This window comes from Macaca thibetana, chromosome 11, assembly GCF_024542745.1.
Source record: "Macaca thibetana thibetana isolate TM-01 chromosome 11, ASM2454274v1, whole genome shotgun sequence".
Classification (NCBI taxonomy): Eukaryota; Metazoa; Chordata; class Mammalia; order Primates; family Cercopithecidae; genus Macaca; species Macaca thibetana.
In genome coordinates this window covers 89,496,869-89,517,221 of record NC_065588.1, presented here as the reverse complement: position 1 = coordinate 89,517,221, position 20,353 = coordinate 89,496,869, and the positions used below count along the sequence as shown (strand labels likewise).

Below are 20,353 nucleotides of genomic sequence, written 5' to 3'. Positions count from 1 at the left end.
AGAGGTTGCAGTGAGCCAAGATCACGCCACTGCACTCCAGCCTGGGCAATGAGAACAAGACTCTATCTCAAAAAAAAAAAAAAAAAAAAAAAGAAAAGAAAAGAAAACCAGTAGATCCCTGAAAGGATAAATTATAACTCTCATTCAACATCTAGGAATTAATCTGAATTCACTTTCAATTGGGAGTGGCAGCTGAAAGCTGACTTTAGGCAGACTTTAGGCACAGAAAGACTTGGACAGTTTCTCTCCTCTTCCTTATATTTAGCTGTTGCATGAAATACCCTTAAAAGAATTCAGTAACAGCCATTCCACAATTAGAAGTATGGCTTGAAATTCTTATTCCTGTGAGAGTTGACACACTGGCTTTAATTCATACTAAAGTGCAAATGACTAACCTAAGATTCTTTCTTGCAGACAGTTTTATTAAATATGAAGAAGAGAGGACAGAGAAAGAGAGGCTTATATTTGAGAGGAAATTGGGTAGAGGGACAAAGAAATGAGATGCTGGAGATTTTATAACTTTATAGTAGTGTCAGAGTTGGCCCCAGTTAGCTTTCTGGAGTTAATTGCTCAGTTTAATTATGGATTTCTCCCCACACATTTCCAGCACTCAGTTTTGATTAGATCTTATATTGCTTGGTTTCCTTAGCCTCTCGTCAAAGAACCTCTTTAGTGGGTAAAATGGGGGAATGTGGCAGGAGAGAGGGGGTGCCCTCCAGTGGATCAGAACCGTTTCTTAGAGGATGTTTCATCACCTTCTGTGTAATTTCCAACCAAAGTTAAAATGTTCTTCCCTTCTACTTCACAGTAAACTAATCTTGGGAGAATTCTTTCTGGCTGAGTGCTTCCCAAGCCACCATTCTTTAAGTGGAATTTATTTGAATAATTTAACATTGATTTCTAGTCTGGGTACTGTTTAGTTCCTTTTTGGGTCACTGAGCAAAAGGACTTAATATGTTGCATGTTCCACATAAAAATATCACCCGATTTTAGCTGTTCAGTGAGCTCCTAGGACAAAGGAGGTTACTGGCAATGGCAAAGTATCACTTCCAACACAGGATATGCTGTGAGCATTGGTGAAATGTAACATATTCAGTAGTGTTCTCATGAACCTGTCAGCATAGTCTGCGTAAACTTTGCAATGACATTCACCTTCTGCTCAGCTCAACTTTATGGCTTCCTGAGCAAGGAGGTAAAGAACATGGAAGAGAAGTGGACGCGTCACAGGGGCACCTTCTGCCTTGTGGGACTCCCCCTTCTGGTGTCTGGAAGGGATGATGGTGGTTGAATTCAAGGTCACTGCCCCTACGCAGAGAGAAGGAAGGGAAGTGTTTTCTTCAGGTTCTTCTCCTTTTGATAGGAGAGTGAGGCTCCTCCTGCTCCAGATTCTATAGGGAATAACATAGAGAAATTATGCTTTATCACTGGCAAAAAATTCATCGTTTGTAATTTGGGAATAATACATTGTATACAGAGTTTAGCGATAAGCTATTAAAAGTACTTAACTCGATAGCCGGCACTAGTAGTCACTCAATTACTGTTTCTTTCTGGCTGTCACCAGTTACAGTTTTGCATTTTTACCTTTAGGTCTTTGATCCGTTTTGAGGTAATTTTTGTGAAAGAGATGTAAGGTCTTGGTTTAGATTCTAGTTTATTTTTTTCCTGAATGCAGATGTCCAGTTGTTCCGGCACCATTTATTGAAAAGACTGTCCTTTCTCCACTGGATTGCCTTTGCTCCTTTGTCAAACCTCAGTTGACTATATTTGGGTGGGTGTTTTTCTGGGCTCTCTATTCTGTTCATTTGGTCCATTTGTCTATTCTTTCGCCCATGTCACATTGTTTTGATCACTGGAAAGCTTTTCAAAACCGTAAAGCCTTATACCCATATGAAGCAGTATTAGAAGAGAGAGTGACCAGCTGAGGGCCAATGGCATTTCCTCAGCTCTTATCCTCTCCCTGCTCTGTGTGAGTTAGAAGATGGAACTCCTCATCTGTGAAGAGGGAAAGCCAATACTCCAGGGCCAACGGTTTACTGAGGGCATAATGGACTTGGTCTCCTCCTTCTGCTGAGTTCGAGGACAGGGCTTGTTCAAAACTGGTTCATCTCTGCTTTCTCTGACTTCAAGGACCTCATCCTAACACTTTGCTACTGGCAACTCAAGCATTATATATTCTGTTATTTTAAAATATTGTATTATTTTCTTGCTTGTTTTAGACAGTAACATTGTTTCCTTTTGCTGCTCAGTCTGGGCATGGCTCATGATTGCCCATTATAGCTTCAGCTGACATAGATCCTGTATTTTAGCAAGTAGTTCTCAAAGTGTGGCCCCTGACCTGCAATATCAGATCCTCTGGGACATGCAATGTTAGAAATGCAAATTTTCAGGTCCTACCCCAGACTGAATGAATCCAACCTCTAGAATAAGGCCAAGTAAATCAGCGTTTTAATTTAAAAAAAATGATACATGCTCAAGTTTGGGAACCACAAACTTTGAGTTTACAAAGAGTTTTTCATTCATTTAGTAGCAGCATTCTCACGCACATTGTCTCTGATAGATGGCACGATGACCCACTTCCACTTGGTTATTCTTTTCCCTCTGCCTTTTAGGGCTTGCCATAGGACGCCCTGCTGAAGCTGGCACGCTCATGGGAGCTATCCTTAAATGCCACTCAGAACACTCTCACAGCCTACAGCCTGCAGAAGAAGAGTGTCACCTGGTCCAGTTGCTGAGTGACCGCTGATCAACAGCTGACTTCACCTTGCATCCTGACTCCTGGGAGCTCTTCCTCTCCCATCTCTCTTCCCCTCTTTCTCTGTAGGCACAGCCATCAGGATCAGCTGAACCACTGGGGATGGCTGTCTTTGGAGAGGAGCTATGTGGCCTTGAGAAGAGTTGGGTAGATGGACGGCCTCTCCTTGGAAATCCGCTCTCTGAAAGGACAAAGCCTAGGAGACTGCTCCTCAGGGTGCAGAGCACAGGCTTGCCTGTTTATTAGGGTGTGGACTTGGAGTCAGGACAGGAGTTTTATGAACAGGAGAAGGAATTTTGTTGAGTTTGTGGCCTTGTGCTGATTCTTTTTGGGATGTTGAGTAGCACGAATAGAGAAATCTTTGATGAGAAGAAAAAAACAGTTTTAGTGAAGTAAATAAATGTAGCTTCATTTTCATTTGTAAATATATTTCTTCTATTTGTTGTTACTCCACTTGTAAGATGCACACACATAACCACAGATTCAGAGATTTTTGTCTATCCATTGATGGCGATCTGTGTTACTTTCTGTCAAGGAGGCATAGTAACTTGGTGTCAGTATGGTGGGGCTCTGGCTGCCACAGACAGTATAGGTAGTGGCCTTCTGTTAGCTGAAAATTAATTACTAAATTGGCAGCATGTGCCCCTCATTCTGTGATACACACACACACACACACACATACACACAGAGAGAGACACACACACAGTACCCCTTATGTTTGCTTAACTTCCAAGAGTCTTTTGGACATATAAAATTTGCCTGAGTCAAAAGTTTAAAATATGCATTGGTTCTGTGCCTATTAAAAGCAAAGTTTAAAATAAAGCCCGAAATAATGGATGAAATCCATTCAGGCAGCTTGGTGGTTTAAAGCAAGACTGAACTTTCTACTTTTTGAAAAGTGTGTTTCCAGGAATAAAGCTGAGTGGGCAAAGCAAGACCTAATTTTCCCCACTGAATAGGAAATAAAATGACACATATTGAATGCTGTCTCAAAGGTGCTTATACTGGTTGGGAAAAGATGGCCTTGAGACCCAGGCTATTCATGTTAAGATTGAAGATGAGGTGAAAATGCGAATTAAATAATGCCATGGCAAAGTTGGCTGAAAATGAGTAAGCAGGACTTTGTGAACGCTTCATATTCCTAATAAAGCATCTCTTCCTTACTCAAACATCTTTTCCTCCCTCTTTTGACCTTCAGCAGGCTATAAAGAACAATGCCCTTCATTTGTGATTATCTAATCTCTAGAAACATGTCCTGCCCTCATATATTGCTGGTGGGAATGTAAAATGATGCAGCTGCTGGGGAAAGCAGTTTGGTGGGTTCTCAAAAAGGGAAACACAAAGTTATATGTGTTTATGACCCAGAATGTTCCACTCCTAGGTATATACTCGGGATAACTGAGACATATGGTCATACAAAAACTTGTGCACAAACATTTGTAGCAACATTATTTATAACAGGCAAAAAGTGGATACAGTCCAAATCTCTGTCACCTGAGGAATGGATAAATAAAATGTGATAGAGCTGTACCGTGAAATACTATTCAGTCATAAAAAGAATAAAGTACCGATAGTAAGAGTTGAAGAAGGAAGAAAGAAACATGAAAAGCGGCTTCACGGTAAAAGACAGGTTTATTTTGGGAAATAAACCTGAGAGGGGCTTCTGGCTGAGTTAGGTCAGGGGCACTCTCTCTTACAGACTAAGAGTATTTAAGGGTTTAGGGCAGGAGAGCTTATCACAAGCTCAGAATATTTCTGTGTTTCTTCGTCTTGCTTATTTGGGAGGGAGATTTTGTGTTTGTTTCCATACTTTTTTTTTTTTTGCAGCTGCAGGCATACCCATGTCTGCTTTTAGCTTCCCTATCTTAGTGCACCTAAAGGGAAAGGCATGTGCTTATTAGGGCCCACTGTTTTACTGGGGCCCATTGTATGAGTGTGAAGTTTGGCAGTTACCCAAGAGACTTTGCCCCTACCTTCTGCCCCTGACCTGTCTTATCTGTGTTTTACTGTCTGCTCTTTCTGGCTGCTTGTTGTTAGAAGAGAAGTGATTTCCTTGAAATGACTGAGATTAGAAAGGGAGCCAGAACTTGAAATGGCAATGTTTGTCCAAGATGATGGTGCTCCTGCTCTGTCACTGATACCTGCTACTACTTGGATGAACCTCGAAAACGTTGTGCTAAGTGAAAGAAGCCAGAATCAATGGGCCACATTTCGTTCGATTCCATGTATATGAAATGTGCAGAATAGGCAAATTATAGCCCCCCAAAATTCGTATGTTGACATCCCAACCCTTAGTACCTCAGAATGTGACTGTCTTTGAATATGGGGCCTTTAAGGAGGTAATTAAGGCAAAAAAGAGGTCCTCTGGGTGGGCCCTCACCCAGTAAGACTGGTGTCCTTCTAAGAAGAGAGAGATTAGGACACAGTTACACACAGAGGAAAGGCCATGTGAAGACAGAGGGAGAAGACAGCCTTTTGCAGGTCAAGGTGATCAGGATAAACAGCCCATAATAGGTCTGGTAAGGTCTGAACAGGGGTCAGATTGTATAGTGTGTTATCAGCTAGGGTAAGGAGTTTTACTGTAATTCAGAGCCACCGGAAGGTCTTAAGCAGGGTTCTACAGATCTGATTAATATCTGGGAGTTAGGGTTTCCCTGGAGATTCTAACAAGGACTAAAGCATCCCTGACCTTAGACCCAGAGGTAATCTCTATCAACCTGGGTCCTGAATTAAACTTTCTTCATCCTGTTGATTGTCCTTGGTTTTCAGCAGAGTTTGCACAAAGAGAAATCAACACATCCAGGATAACATGCCTCAGTACTCCAAACAGATTCTGAGAAGCATAAGGGTCAACCATAAATGTACATTTTTGCAAACCCTGTAATCTATTTATGCTACAAAAAAATCTCCTAAACAGAGGAACTGAATCAACTGCAAATAGCTATTGTTGATTTTCTACGAGGACATTGGCAATCATGATGGCTCTGTGAGCCACAGGATTGTTGTAAAGAGAGATTTCTGGATGGTGATTTTCTGTACTAATCAGTGGATTTTTGTTTTCTCATCAGGGCCAAGATATCCAACCATAAACAAAGGAGAAATTTTGACTTGAGAAATATCTACTTTGTTAATAAGCAAAACTGAAAATGGAAAAAAGTAATTTTGTTTTGTAAACACAGGCTTACTGTTCATTGAGTGCAAAGTATAACTCTTGCAAAATGTTAGGGGTACTTGGACCCCATGGTGCTAGAGTTTAAAATGGTTTTGGAGGAATTGAAACATCAGTTCTGTTTATTGCACAAATGTAGCAAACATGAAAGCCAAATCGTACAAATTATTTTAAACAACTGAATGCCACTTACCAGCTGTGAGCTACCTGCTTCAACAAAACTCTTTCAAGCCTAAATAAAGGGAAAAAATTTCTCTCTTCTCTCCATGTATTTAAAGATAGCATCCGAATTAACATCTGAGTCATAAATAGTCCATGAAACAGATGACTCCTCATCCTATGACTAGATGTTTTTTTTTACCAGATAAAATTCTAAGTGAATCTCTTTTCTCTTTTGCACTTTTAAAAGCTATTTCCCTTCTCTGGTTTGGTCTTCTGGTTAATGTGCTGAGGCAGGCTCTTGGCAGCCAGATGGAGTATCATCTATATTTAGGGCTTCCATTAGCTTTTGTGTGTGAATCTGCTGCCATTTCCTAATTTCAACACAAATATTCTACGAGAGTGGATTGCCATTTATGTTATTGCTGTATAATAAAGTCATCATGCTAATATGCCTTATTTTTCCTGGTGATCCTTTTTGCTAATCAAGCACATTCCCTTTTTATTGGTCACATACCGATACATGAGAAGTTGTTACCTTGATAACATTTACCAGCATTCAGGTTGGTCAGTCTTGGTTCTGGCTTTTCTCGCTGTCCCTTCCAGGCTGGTTTGGATACCATTTAATGTTTTCTTTTTGGTTCATGGGAGTTCAGCAACCCAGTAACCTTGAGAAAAGAGAAATGAGAAATGGAACCAGTTCATCTTAGGCTAAAAGATTCATTTTGACAGAGTAATTTTTTTTCCTTAGGATAAGAAATTACTGTGTCATTCCAATTGCATAGATACTACTGTGCCAAAGTGCTGCAGAGAGTTTCATGATGAACTTTTCTAAGAAAATTAATTGGATGTTAATGAAAGTTTGGAGGTGGTAGAATTCAAGGGAGAAGTACTCTGTTTTTTATCACCACTTCCCAAAATTATGTAGTCAAAGGCTCTTATGATGATTATAAAAATAGCAACCCCCACTTGCTTGTGCTAGACAGAATATAAAGCAGTTTCACAACATTTCTGCTTTGAATTAGAGTAATCCTCTTGGTATCTGAAGACCTCCTCTGAGCCCAGCGTATGCTGGCTTTGCCACCAGAATCTTAGGAGTGAGGCCTTTGGCTAGGTTTGGGGGTTCTAATAAATTTAGCATATGGGCCAGTTGCAGTGGCTCACACCTATAATCCCAGCACTTTAGGAGGCCAAGGTGGGCAGATTACTTGAGGTCAGGAGTTCGAGACCAGCCTGGGCAACATGGTGAAACCCCATTTCCACTAAAAATACAAAAATTAGCCGGGCGTGGTGGTGCATGCCTGTAATCCCAGTTACTCAGGAGGCTGAGTCAGGAGAATCGCTTGAACCTGGGAGGCTTGTAGTGAGCTGAGATTGTGCTACTGCACTGCAGCCTGGGTGACAGAGCAAGACTCTGTCTCAAAAAATAAAAATAAAAAATAATAATAAATTTAAAAAAGCATAGCATATGGAACACTCTTCTAAAATCAGTGTCTGTAACAGAAAAAAAGAAAGAAAGAAAAATTTGAAGTTGCAAATACTCAGACGGGTTTGTGGACACTGGAAAGGAGATGAGGAACCTACACATCACCTTATTTCCAGGAGAAGGTGGGTGGCGGATTCATGCTTGTTCTCAATCATAGTGGTTGTTTGGACTCAGTAGGAGTATTTACTGTGAAGTCTGTCATATGAAGGAAAAACTCAGGGGTGCAACACAGTGGCCAGAAAAATTGATGGTGTCATTTCCAGTCACCAAGTGGGACACCTCACGCTTGTGGGTCAGCACAGATCAGACACGGGTGTCCGGAGTTAGCTCTTTTACACATGTGCTGAGACAGGCTTCTTGCCCCTGTCACACGACTCCCAACTGGAGAGGATGATGAGGGGAGAGCCCAAGCTACACCAATAACTCTTGGTGCCAGTTCCTGCTGTTTCATCTTTGTCTCCCCATCACAGCTGTACCGGGACCACTGCTGGCTGCCTTCTTGCTTCTCTAACTGCTTTTCTCTGGTTTCCTCCTTGGCTTCTCTTTCTGAAATTGTCACTTAAATGTTGACATAACCAGCCTGTGCCCTTTGGTACTTATCTATTCTCACTTTACCTACACTCGCTGGACAATCGCCTCCATTCCCATGGCTCCAATTACCATCTCTACTGCTGGCAGCTCTCAAGTGAAATCTACATCTCCAGCCCAGAACTTGTTCTGTGGTTCCCTAGATGTCTCAAACTCAGTGTGTTCGAACCTAACTCATGATGCTCCCACCCCCACAAACTATGCCTGCTTCTGAGATCTTGTCTATGTAATAGTGGCCGAGATTTACTGTGCTTGTGATATTCCAGGCTCCGTTCCAAGCATTTGACATACTTTACCTCATTTAACCTTTTCCAGAGCCCTGTACAGAAAATACAATTATTATCCCTTTCTTACACTCTGAGGCACCTGGTGAATCGGTGGCTTGCCCCAGGTTCAGCAGCTAGCTGTGGACACAGTCAGACTTTGAACGCAGACTGTTGAAACCGTAGCCCATGCTTCTAATCACTCGGCTGGACTGCTTGCTGTTGTACCTTTACCCAAGTCAGAAACTGGAGCATCATTTTTGATGTCATCTTCTCCCCTGGCTCCCACATCCCATCCAATGCTAATCCAGTTCCTTTTACCTCCTGAATAACTGAGCCTTTCTTTCTTTCTTTCTTTTTTTTTGCTCCCGGGTCACTACTCTAGTCCAGGCTATTATCTCTTGCCTGGGCACTCACAATGGCTTCCTAACAGCTCTTCCTGCTGTTCTCTCTTCTTTCCTTTCCACCTCATCTGTTTTCCATACTGCAGCCAAAGAAATCTCTCTAAAACATAAATTCAAATGTGTCACTTCAGTAAAATGCTGCAATGGTTCCCCATTGTCCTCAGGGCAAAGTCTGGACTCCAATATGCCTGAAAAGGTATGCTCTGGGCTCTTTTCTCTCCAGCCTCATCCTTCTCCCTGACTTCATCCTCTCCCCTTGCCCTGTCAGCATGCCCCAGTCTTCCTGCGCTTCTTTCCTTTCCTGGCTCCTGGAAGGCCCCCTTCTCTCTCTCACCTCTTGGCCACTTAGTTGTCTGATCCCTTTGCCTATGATACAGTTTGGATGCTTGTCTCCTTCAAATCACATGTTGAAGTTTGATCCCCAGTGTTGAAGGTGGAGCCTCGTGGTTGGTGTCTGGTCATGAGGGCAGATGGCTCATGAATGGCATGGTGCTGTTCTTGTGGTAATCAGTGAGTTCTTACTCTTAGATCCTACAAGATCTGGCTGTTAAAAAAAGTCTGGCTCCTCCTTCTCCTCTGCTTGCTCCCTTCCTCTCTCACCAGGTGATCGCTGCACACACCAGCTCCCCTTCACGTTCCACCATGAGTGGAAGCAGCCTGAAGACCTCACCAGAAACAGATGCTGGCGCCATGCTTCTTGTACAGCCTGCAGAACCATGAGCCAAAGAAATCTCTTTTCTTTGTAAATCACCCAGCCTCAGGTCTTTCTTCACAGCAACACAAAGGGACTAAGACAGCCCGAATGTCCTTCCGTCTTCTCTGCACCTGCTTGACTCCTATTCATTCTCAAAGGCTTTGGGGATCTCCTCTCCGGGGTCTAGAAAGGGACTTTGGTGAATTGACTGTGTGTTCCAGTATAGCTGCCACTCTGTGTGCCATGGTTTGTCCCAAGCACTTTAAATATATTAACTCATTTAATTTTGCAAAAACCGTATGAGGTAGACACAATTATTATTTCCACTTAGCAGATAAGACTGTTGAAGCACAGTGCATCTGCCACTCTAGTAGTTCACCAGAGGAAGTTTGACACACGGCTCTGACTACAAGGCTGTTGCAAGAACACAAAAAACAAATGGAGGTTGCAAGACAATCCAAAGATGAGAAACAGTAGGAAGCTGCTGCTCCAGGTTGGAGGGACAGAAGGAAGTGGGGATGTCACCAGAGGTGAGGCACTGGGACTGCCCAGCGGGAACTGGAGCTCTAGAGGAGGCGCAACCACTATCAGAGCAGCCACCCCAAACTGAGAGGGGCTTAAGTACCCTGACGTTCCCTCCTCCTACTGCTAAGCTCCACCACTGCTTCCCATTGGCTAAGTTAACCAGCCACTCATTGGCAGGAGCCTGGGAAAATGTAGTCTGCAGAGGTCGCGGTAAAGATGGGGAACAAACTGAGAGAAACAGGTAGAAGATAGGCTCAGAGAAGTTCATTACTTTTTCCAAGCTCTGACAACTTCTAAGTTGCAAGGTCTAAGTAGTTTGGCCCCAGAGTGTGTCCCCTTAACCACTGATGTACACTGCCGTTCTGAGAACCTGGGGCCAGGCACTGAGTCACTGAGTCTCAGACGTGTAAAATGGAAATAATAGTGATATCCTCTATATGGGGCTATGATAAAGGGAAAATAAGTTGACACACTTCAAATATTTTGAATACTGCCTGGAATATCATAAGCACAGTAAATTTTGGTCATTCTTGCAGAGATAAGGATCCCAAGGGAAGGCAGTGGTCTGGACGTGGGAACTCTGCCCAGCACTGTTCTAGACTCTTTCTCTAGAAGGTAGTTGCTATCTCCATTTTACAGATAATAAAACCAAAGCCTCAAGAGTTTGACTTACATAGCAAAAGTGGGAGTAGGACTCAAGAATTTGATTCCAGAGTCAACGTGTATATGCCATATTAAAATTCCTGTGTGATGGACTCTCTTCCAGCTAAGCTACGGTTTCTATGGGGACACACCTGTGCCTTTTTTGCCTTTGATTCCCTAGCACAGGCTCAGCACCTGGTGCCTTGGAAGGCACTCAGTATATATTTGCTTCGTGAATTATTAAATGGCCTGGTGATTTGCTGGTGCCGTGGAAGTGGAAGTTGTACAGACGTGTTTCTGGACTTCTTGGTGAGCAGTGAGGTGCTGGAGGCCCAGCCTCTCTTCAGAAACTCATTCCAGGCCATCTCCATAGTGCATGCCCGAGTGTTCCAGCTCTGCCATTTCATCCATCTCTGTGATGGCTTCCCCTGGACCTCCGCTTTGTGGAGGCCATCTATTTTGTACGTCCTCGAGTGCTCAGTGGTGACCAAGGCAAGAGGATAAGAGTCAGAGTGAGGAAAATTGCATCGGGGATTGGAAGAGAAAATGAAATGGAGTAAAAGGTCACCATTACACCATTAAGGAGTTCTCAAGAGTGCTTCATAATCATAATATAATCTGCAAATGCACATCTGGAGGTAATTATATCTACCTAGGACAAATTACTTATACTTTTATCTTAGCAATTGACCTAGTATATGAAGTGGAAGCAATTCACTCTTCTCTGCCTGTTTCCCCACTTAAACAAGAGGGAAAAGATCATTTTCACTGAGTGTTGGAAAAGTAACTTTTCATCCTTAGAGAAAGTCTATAAAAACTGAGTTACTGAATCTGGCTTTGGCATGAGGACATGGGCTAAAACTGAGCTTTTGATCTGTTGCAACTGGTATGTTGTCGGGGATGCTGCCATTTCTTGAAGTTTCTCTCATCTTTCCAGCAGAAAGAGCTGGGCGTCTTGTAAGAAGCTGATGTATATTTATTAACAGATAATATGAGTTATGTATCTAATAATGGTTTCTTCTTCCCTTTGGCTGCTTAAAAAGGGCAGAGCCAAATAGGCCAGCACTGGAAGAATGTGGGATTTCACAGAACGCCTTTTATGGCCTAACCACAGCCCTGCTACTCATTTTTCTATCCTATCTTTTTCTCTCATCACTTTTATTTAACTGATTGTATCTTGCTGAATTGTGTGCATCTTGGTAAGCCATCCTCAAGCCTTCCCAGGACAACACAAATAGGTAAATAAATAGTTATTGACTCAAATGTTTTTAATCATAGACTTGATTCCTGGTTTTCCTTTAGTGAAGCACTTTGAGTTACTGGCACTCAAGTAACTCAAAGTATCAATGTTCCATCACTTTCTAGAATTAACCAATCCAGCAGAGATCAATTTATGACAGAAAGCTATAGTATATTAAACTCCAGAGTTCCCAGCTGGAAGAAATTGTAATTTTAGAATTGGTTGATCAAGAAATAGATGTTGACAATTGACTCAATTTTGGTAATGTTTTAAATGAATCTGTATTTTATTAATACATATACAAATGATAAATTTATAATTTGTTTATTGTATTTTATTAGTCACAACCAATCTACATACACTTGAAAATGGTGGCATATACATATGGTGAAAATAGCATTTTCACTGGATCTCAAATTATGTTGGTGAGCTTATAAACTAGAAGATCCCTTGCAAGAAGGCCATAGATTCCCCAGAGGCGAAGCTTTGCAGGCTGGAAATCTTGGCATTCTTCCTTTACTCATTTGTTAAAGCATATTGGGTTAGGTGCTGGTATCCCTAGGCAGGCTTTTGTACTACAGTGCTTCACGTTCTTGAAAACTGGAAAACAAATGGTTCAAACTCAACTTTTAGTAATAAAATTTCCCTTCTGACTTTCTAGACATGTGTCAAAATTACTTCATTAAATTTCAACAGTGTTTAAGCATGCGTTTGTACTGTGATTTTCACTTATTAAGTGCTCTGATGTAATATCTTCTTATTATCAATTATATGTAATTTATCAATTATATATTCCTATTAAAGAACAGGTCTAACAAGAGAGGAATCTGATTTTGTGAAAAAGAAATTGTAGGGAAGAAAATCACTGGACTGAGGTCATGCTGCAAGTTAGAGGCCAATCCTAGACAAGAACTTTGTTTTCTAATTTTTTAAAGAGATGGGGTCTTGCTACTTTGCCCAGGTTGGCCTCACACTCCTAGGCTCCAGTGATCCTCCTGCTTCAGCCTGCTCAATAGCTGGACTACAGGCACAAGCCACCACACCCAGCTAGAGCTTTTTCTTTCCTTTCTTCTTTTCTTTTTCCTCCTTCTCCTTCCTTCCTTCCTTCTTTCCTCTTTCTCTCTCCTTCCTTCCTCCCCTCTCTCCTTCCCTCCTTCCTTTCTTTCTCTCTCTCCCTCCCTCCCTCCCTCCCTCCCTCCCTCCCTCCCTCCTTCCTTCCTTCCTTCCTTCCTTCCTTCCTTCCTTCCTTCCTTCCTTCCTTCCTTCCTTCCTTCCTTCCTTTCCTTCCTTCCTTCCTTGTCTCTCTCTACCCTGCTTAAGCCATCCCCGCCGCCTCAGCCTCCCCCACCCCCTCAGAGTAGCTGGTACTGCAGGTGCACGCCACCATGTTCAGCTACTTTTTGTATGTTTGTAGAGATGGGGTTTCACCATGTTGCCCAGGCTGGTCTCATACTCCTGGGCTCAAGTGATCCTTCCGCCTTGGCCTCCCAAAGTGCTGGGATTACAGGTGTTTACCACCACCTTGGCAGAATTTTATTTCTTAAAATGATTTTTGCTGTTTTTTCCTTTATCTTATATTGCCTAAGGACTGTCTTTCTTTTTCTTTTTTTAAAAAAATGTTTTTAAGTAAACAGGGTCTTAAGCCTCCAGCCACCCCTTCATCTCTTACCTTTCCCTCCAGCGAAATTGTGGTACTATGCACACGCCTGGGTCTCCTTGTCCTTCACCAACTTTGGCTCCAACTGGGGTCTTGAAATCCCTCCGCCATCTATATACAATAAGAAATCCAGATTATCCACTCCAGCTGGCACTTTTTCTGCCACACAGATTAGCTTTTAATGAACAAAAACTGTCACATCGATCTATTGGAATTTTATGGCTGCTGAATGGAATTTATTGAGACCAGCTCAGCAAAGTAGTGTCCTCTATGTCTAGTCATGCCTCAGGAAGGGTCTGGACTTAAACCCCAATATGAAAAAGCTTTCAAATCCCAGCACTTTGGGAAAACGAGGCAGGAGGATCATGGGGGTCGGGAGTTCGAGACCAGCCTGACCAACATGGAGAAACCCCGTCTCTATTAAAAATACAAGCTTAGCTGGGCGTGGTGGCGGGAGCCTGTAATTCCAGCTACTTGGGAGGCTGAGGCAGGAGAATCTCTTGAACCCGGGAGGCGGAGGTTGCCTTGAGCTGAGATCTCGCCACTGCACTCCAGCCTGGGCAACAAGAGCGAAACTCCATCTCAAAAATAAACAAACGAACAAACAAACAAAAGGCCCTCTTGCTTGAACAACGTCCCCTGCAGATACTTTCTGGGCACGAGGGATGCCGTAAGGGCTCCACTTTGCTTATCTCCGTGCGAATCTTTTACTCATCCTGACACGGGCTGGTTCTAATTGATATCCGTCTTGCTTCCTGGGGATCCCTGAGGAATTTTTAAGAGAAAAATGCAACTTGCTTTGTGAACGGAAAACCAAGTTTGGCTAAGAGTAAACAAATAATAATGCAAGAAAAGCGCATGAGAAGAATAAAAATGAAACACAAGCACTCTTTCTTTCCTTTAGGGCAGGGCAGTGCAGGGGAAGGAAGGACAGTGGGAGAGGGTGGGAAAGGCAGAGGAGGAGGCTGAGTTTATTTTTAACACCAAGTTAAAGGCATACTCTGTGTTCTTTCCTTTTAAAAATAGACTTTAACCTCTTGAAGCATTTTGACTCTATTCTGCCTATGGGGTAAAACCCCTTTTGTGGCTGGCAACTCCCACTGGGTCTTTTCCCATCATTACAGGCTTACTAGCCAAGTAGTTAGAGCGATGGAAAAACCCCAGCATTTTTCTTCAAAGGGTTCCTCATTAGCATATGCACACAGCTTCTGTGCGCCGAGAAGCTTAGAAACCCCGGCTGCTTACCTGCAGCTTGAGCTTCCCTGCATTTTTCAGAACTGATGGTTCGGGGAAAATTCTCTTTTTAAAATAGTTTGGATTCATAAACTAATGGAGACAGTCTTTTTTCAGTCCACTGCAAAATTTATTAGTTGAGTTTATGAATAATGCAACATACCGACACCTATAAAATTTGATATGGGTGAACAGATATGGTGATAGCTCACTCTAACACTTTTTGAAGGCTTCCTATGGGCCAGATACTGTCTTTATGCATTTAATGCTCTGAGCAGTGCTCTCAGGGTACATAATATGACCATCCCATTTTACAGACGAAGAAACTTGAACTCAAGGCTATTAAATAACAAACTCAGTGAGTGAGTTTAGGTAAAGAGATTCAAACTCAGGCAAGACAGTCAGTTCAGGTCCACTGCTAGCTCATACCATAAGCACATAATTAGAAAAGACACCCCTACTTTAAGATATTGTTGCTTCCATCTTTTAGAAAGTTACCAAAAATACCAATTTTGTTAGAAGACATTTTGCGGCCACTTACAAGACTGTTGTCACAATAAATATATAGATCTGCAATGTATTGATGAGGTGAAGCATGCCCCCTTAGATGTGACAACCTTGTGCAGTGCACTGCCTGCACAAAGGTACATGACAGCCATTCAGTACACGTACACCTGCAAGCACACATGTGTACTTCCACAGAAGAAAAAAAAGACTGTTTTAGTTTAGTCTTTTGGTCTTTTAGAGGTAACCAGGCTGATCTGACTTCAGGAACAGCTCTTCTATGTGGCTCAGTCTAGAATGAGTATAGATCATATAAAAGGGTCTGAGACTGGTTGTATTTGTACACAGTTCAAAAATACCCTACTCTTACTTCCTCTTTGCTTCTCCTCTGGGGAATAAACACTGAATAAACATTTTACACAGGAAGTTCCATGTATACAGGTGTGTTACAGGATGAGGATAAAAGAAATAGAATAATTCACAAACCTGGGGAGATTAAACTTTTATTATAGAAAATTTCAAACAAATACTGAAGTAGAACAAAAAGTATAATGAACCCCACTTGCCTCTGTGAACCTAACATCCAGATGTAAAAATCATCGGCTGATAGCCATTCCTGCTTCATCTGGATTTCTACTCACTCTCCTTCATATTGAAGCAATTCCTAGACACATCATTTTAGCCAAAAAATTTCAGTACATTTCTCTATAAGATATGAAATCTTTTCAAAATATAACCACAATACCATTATTACATCTTAACAAAAATACTAAGAAGTCTTTAATATCATCATATAGCCAGTGTTCAAAATTTTAATTGTCTCCCAAATGTCCCAAATTTTCTTTTTTCATTTGTCTGTTTTTACCTTGTGTTTGTTTGAAATGGGAACCAACTAAGTTCAAACATCACATTGGTTGTTATGTTTAAGTCTCTTTTAATGTACAAGTTCTCCCTTTATCTTCCTTCATCTCTCTCTCTTTTTTTTTTTTTTTTTTTTTTTTAACAGAGTCTGCATTTTGCTGATGGCATCCAGGTAATGTTTAACGTGGTTCTCTGCTGCAGAATCCTTTCTGTATCTGTATATTCTTTTAAGGTGCTTGGGTGAATTTGATCCATAGCCAGGCTTGGAAAATACTGGAGAAGTTGTGTTTCTGCTTCTGGATTTCTTAATGTCTGTTATCTCTTTTTTTAAATTTCATTTTTCTATTTCTTTTTTTTTTTTTTTTTGAGACAGAGTCTCTCTCTGTGGCCCAGGCTGGAGTGCAGTGGCCGGATCTCAGCTCACTGCAAGCTCCGCCTCCTGGGTTTACGCCATTCTCCTGCCTCAGCCTCTCAAGTAGCTGGGACTACAGGCGCCCGCCACCTCGCCCGGCTAGTTTTTTTTTTTGTATTTTTTAGTAGAGATGGGGTTTCACCGTGTTAGCCAGGATGGTCTTGATCTGCTGACCTCGTGGTTCGCCCGTCTCGGCCTCCCAAAGTGCTAGGATTACAGGCTTGAGCCACCACACCCGGCCATCATTTTTCTATTTCTTAAATGCTCTATAGGAAATATGGATTTCTGAATGTCTTGGTTGAAAAAACAAAGCTCGGAGGAACTTGAGTGCAATCACAAAACTACATGTCCACCACCTGTTGACAGATAATGAATGTTGGCTTGAATGTTGAGGGCATCTAGAATCCCTGGTGCAACTAAGGGATTGTTACGGGAACCACTTCTCAGCCAGGCTTGAGACGGGCAATAGATCTGAATTAGCAGTGCTGGAGAAAAAGAGGACCTCCCAGCTGGGGGATTTGGTCTCACTTGAGGCCCTGTAGGAACTAGTAACCAGCAGGTGAATTGTTAATTAGCAGGCAAAGCCTGGCCTGGAATAAGCTGGTGCTTGACTTAAGTGGAGTTTAAATAGCTGGGAAAACAATTGTTCTAAGGATACTTGACTGGAGGCATTTCCAGCTTATGCTTGTGGCAGAAGGAGTGATGTGTTCTGTCTTAGGCACCTCTGCTGCTTCTGTCATCAACCTGGGTGATATGCTTTGGCTGTGTCCCCACCCAAATCCTATGTGTCATGGAAGGGACTCGGTGGGAGGTAATTGATTCATGGGGGCAGGCCTTTCCTGTGCTATTCTCATGATAGTGAATAAGTCCCATGAGATCTGACAGTTTTATAAAGGAGAGATCACCCACACATGCTCTTTTGCCTTCTGCCATGTAAGACGTGACTTTGCTCCTCCTTTGCCTTCCGCCATGATGATGAGGCCTCCCCAGCCATGTGGAACTGTGAGTCCATTAAGCCACTTTCCTTATAAATTACCCAGTCTCAGGTATGTCTTTATTAGCAGCATGAGAACAGACTAATACACTTGGCTTGCTTTCTTCTGTGCCTCTTTTTTTTTTTTTTTTTTTTTTTAAACGGAGTCTCGCTCTGTAGCCCGGGCTGGAGTGCAGTGGCGTGATCTTGGCTCACTGCAACCTCTGCCTCCCAGGTTCAAGCCGTTCTCTGCCTCAGCCTCCCAAGTAGCTAAGATTACAGGCACACACCACCATGCCCGGCTAAATTTTTGTATTTTAGCAGAGATGGGGTTTCACCATGTTGGCCAGGCTGGTCTCGAACTCCTGATCTCAAGTGATCCACCTGCCTTGGCCTCCCAAAGTGTTGGGATTATAGGTGTGAGCCACCACACCAGGCCTCTTCTGTGCATCTCAAAGGCTTGAGAAGATTTAAAAAACAAAATAAATAACAGAGCATTACATTTTCTTGGTGAGGGGTTTTGGGCTTTCTTTCCCCATGTCCACATTGATCTGTCAACACCTGCTCCAGGCCCCTGCTGTTCTCCTTGCCCCATACCTGCTGCCAAAAGAGGTGCTTGCTGTCAGAAAGCCAGCGGTCGAAGTGTCTCTACCACTGGCTAGCTGGGCAACCTTGGGTAGGTTCCTCAGTTCTCTGAGCTCTGTAATCTTTACCTGTAAAATAAAGATTGTATCACCTGCTCCACCTACCATAAGAGGCCGTTGTGAGAATCAGCCTCTTATGGTAGGTGGAGCAGGTGATCCAAAAGAGTTAAGGTAGGTGAAAGTCCTGTCCTTCATTAAACCACAAATCATCATACAGTTGCTCTTGTTGCCTGCTGCCTCCCCTCTGCTTGCAGTCATTCATTCCTGGCTGAGAGGGCAGAAGGTGAACAGGTCCCCAAGACTTTTTAGTTGTATCATTTGGGGCAAGTCATGCTGTGAATTTCTGTTTCCTCATACATAAAATGGGAATAACTTTATCTAGCATTTATTTACATCCTTCTTTATTTACACTGCACCTTGACCCAATGATGTTATCAGCACGAAAGCTGAGATAGACACACATAAAGCATCTAACCTAGACTTGGCGCCCAGTCGTTACTCAGTAAATGGGAATTCTTTCCTTCCCTGTTTGTGGAAATTGGACTATGGTATAACCCAGCTGATATGCCTTCCTTTATAAAGAAGGAACTCCTCCCCTAATTGCCGAGGATAGTACTGTCTTCTACTCCTTCACCCTCAACTTTTAATCTCAGTGCTTTGCTCAAGGCCCAAACATGCTTTAAATTCTCTTCGGAAGTCTGTAGACTAGGGAGTTAAATAATGGAGTCTTTTTTTATTACTTGGGGATAAAAGTTCCTCAACAGCATGTGTGAAAAAGACTCAAATGTTTGTTTGACTACAAAATTAACATGAGTCAACAGTGTGACGAACAAGCAAGAAATGTATTTTAGGAAGTGTGAAGGGAATGGTCCAGTGAGAGGATAGTCTTAGATTCATTCTCCTCGTGTTGGTCCGACTACGCTTGGACTAAAGGACTCAGTTCCAGACGCTGACACCTGGGGACAGATCATCAGAAAGGAGTGCTGGCAAAGAACTTGGGATGCAGAGTGTTTGAGTAACTTTCAGAAAAACTGAGACTCCTTAAACTGCAAAGAGTATTTCAGGAGAGATATGTATTGTCTTTTGTTTTTTGAACGGACTGAACAAAACACCACCACTTTGGATTTACTTAAGAGTAACAATTTCTAAGGAGTATGTAGAAGTACACATTGGAGGTTATGTGACTCCCAGGGGAAGAATTAGGGATTGTAGGTAGAAGTTATACAGCAGTAGTTTTAGTGGTATTTCTGTTTCTATTCCTATTCACAACTCTGGGTTTTTGGAAGAATTGGTTATTAAAACGATTTAAAACTGGGCTTTCTTACAGCCAGTTTCAGCATTATGTTACATACAAAAGACATTCAAAGCAATATTGAAATTGTGAATTAGAAAAGGACACAACCACCAATATACCAGAAATTAAAACAGTTAACAAGAGACAATCAGGTATGACTTTATGTCAATTAACTCAGAAGATATACAAAATGGTTAACTTCCAGGAAACAATAATCAATATAAATTTAAGAAGAAATAACCTAAATTCTATGATCCTGAAAGATATTACATCAATGATTATAGCTACCTATATTATGAAATAACATACAAATTTTTTTTTTTTTAAAGACAGTCTCGGCTCACTGCAATTTCTGCCTCCTGGGTTCAAGCAATTCTCCTGGTTCAGCCTCCCAAGTAGCTAGGATTACAGGCACCCACCACCAAACCTGGTTAAATTTTGTATTTTTAGTAGAGACGGGGATTTCACCATGTTGACCAGGCTGGTCTCGAACTCCTGACCTCAAGTGACCCTCCAGCCTCAGCCTCCCAAAGTGCTGGGATTACCGGAGTGAGCCACCATGCCTGGCCACAAATAATTTTTTACAGGTGAGTTTTACCAGATTTTCAAGGAATATATAATCCCAATCTTATATAAACTATTCCAGAGAGTACCCCAAAGCTCATTTTATTAGACTGACATCAACTTGAATCCAAAATAAGACAAGGACAGTAAAGGAAATTGTAGGGGGTTCTAGCTGAACAGTGAGGCAGGAAAAGGAAGACATACTCATTGTAAAAACAAAACAAAACAATCGCTATTTACAGAAATTGCCTTCATAGAGTCTAAGAGAAAATACAGACAAGCAATTGGA

General features: G+C 42.1%; 1 long non-coding RNA gene across 1 annotated transcript; it reads right to left on the bottom strand.

The window, feature by feature from the left end:
* Positions 1-859: 859 nt before the first annotated feature.
* Positions 860-8,294, bottom strand: LOC126930325 (uncharacterized). The gene is made up of 3 exons (XR_007717574.1): positions 7,672-8,294; positions 6,619-6,748; positions 860-1,388 (listed from the first exon to the last, which is right to left on the bottom strand). It is a non-coding gene; the product is annotated as an uncharacterized LOC126930325 (long non-coding RNA).
* Between the last annotated feature and the right edge of the window lie 12,059 nt (positions 8,295-20,353).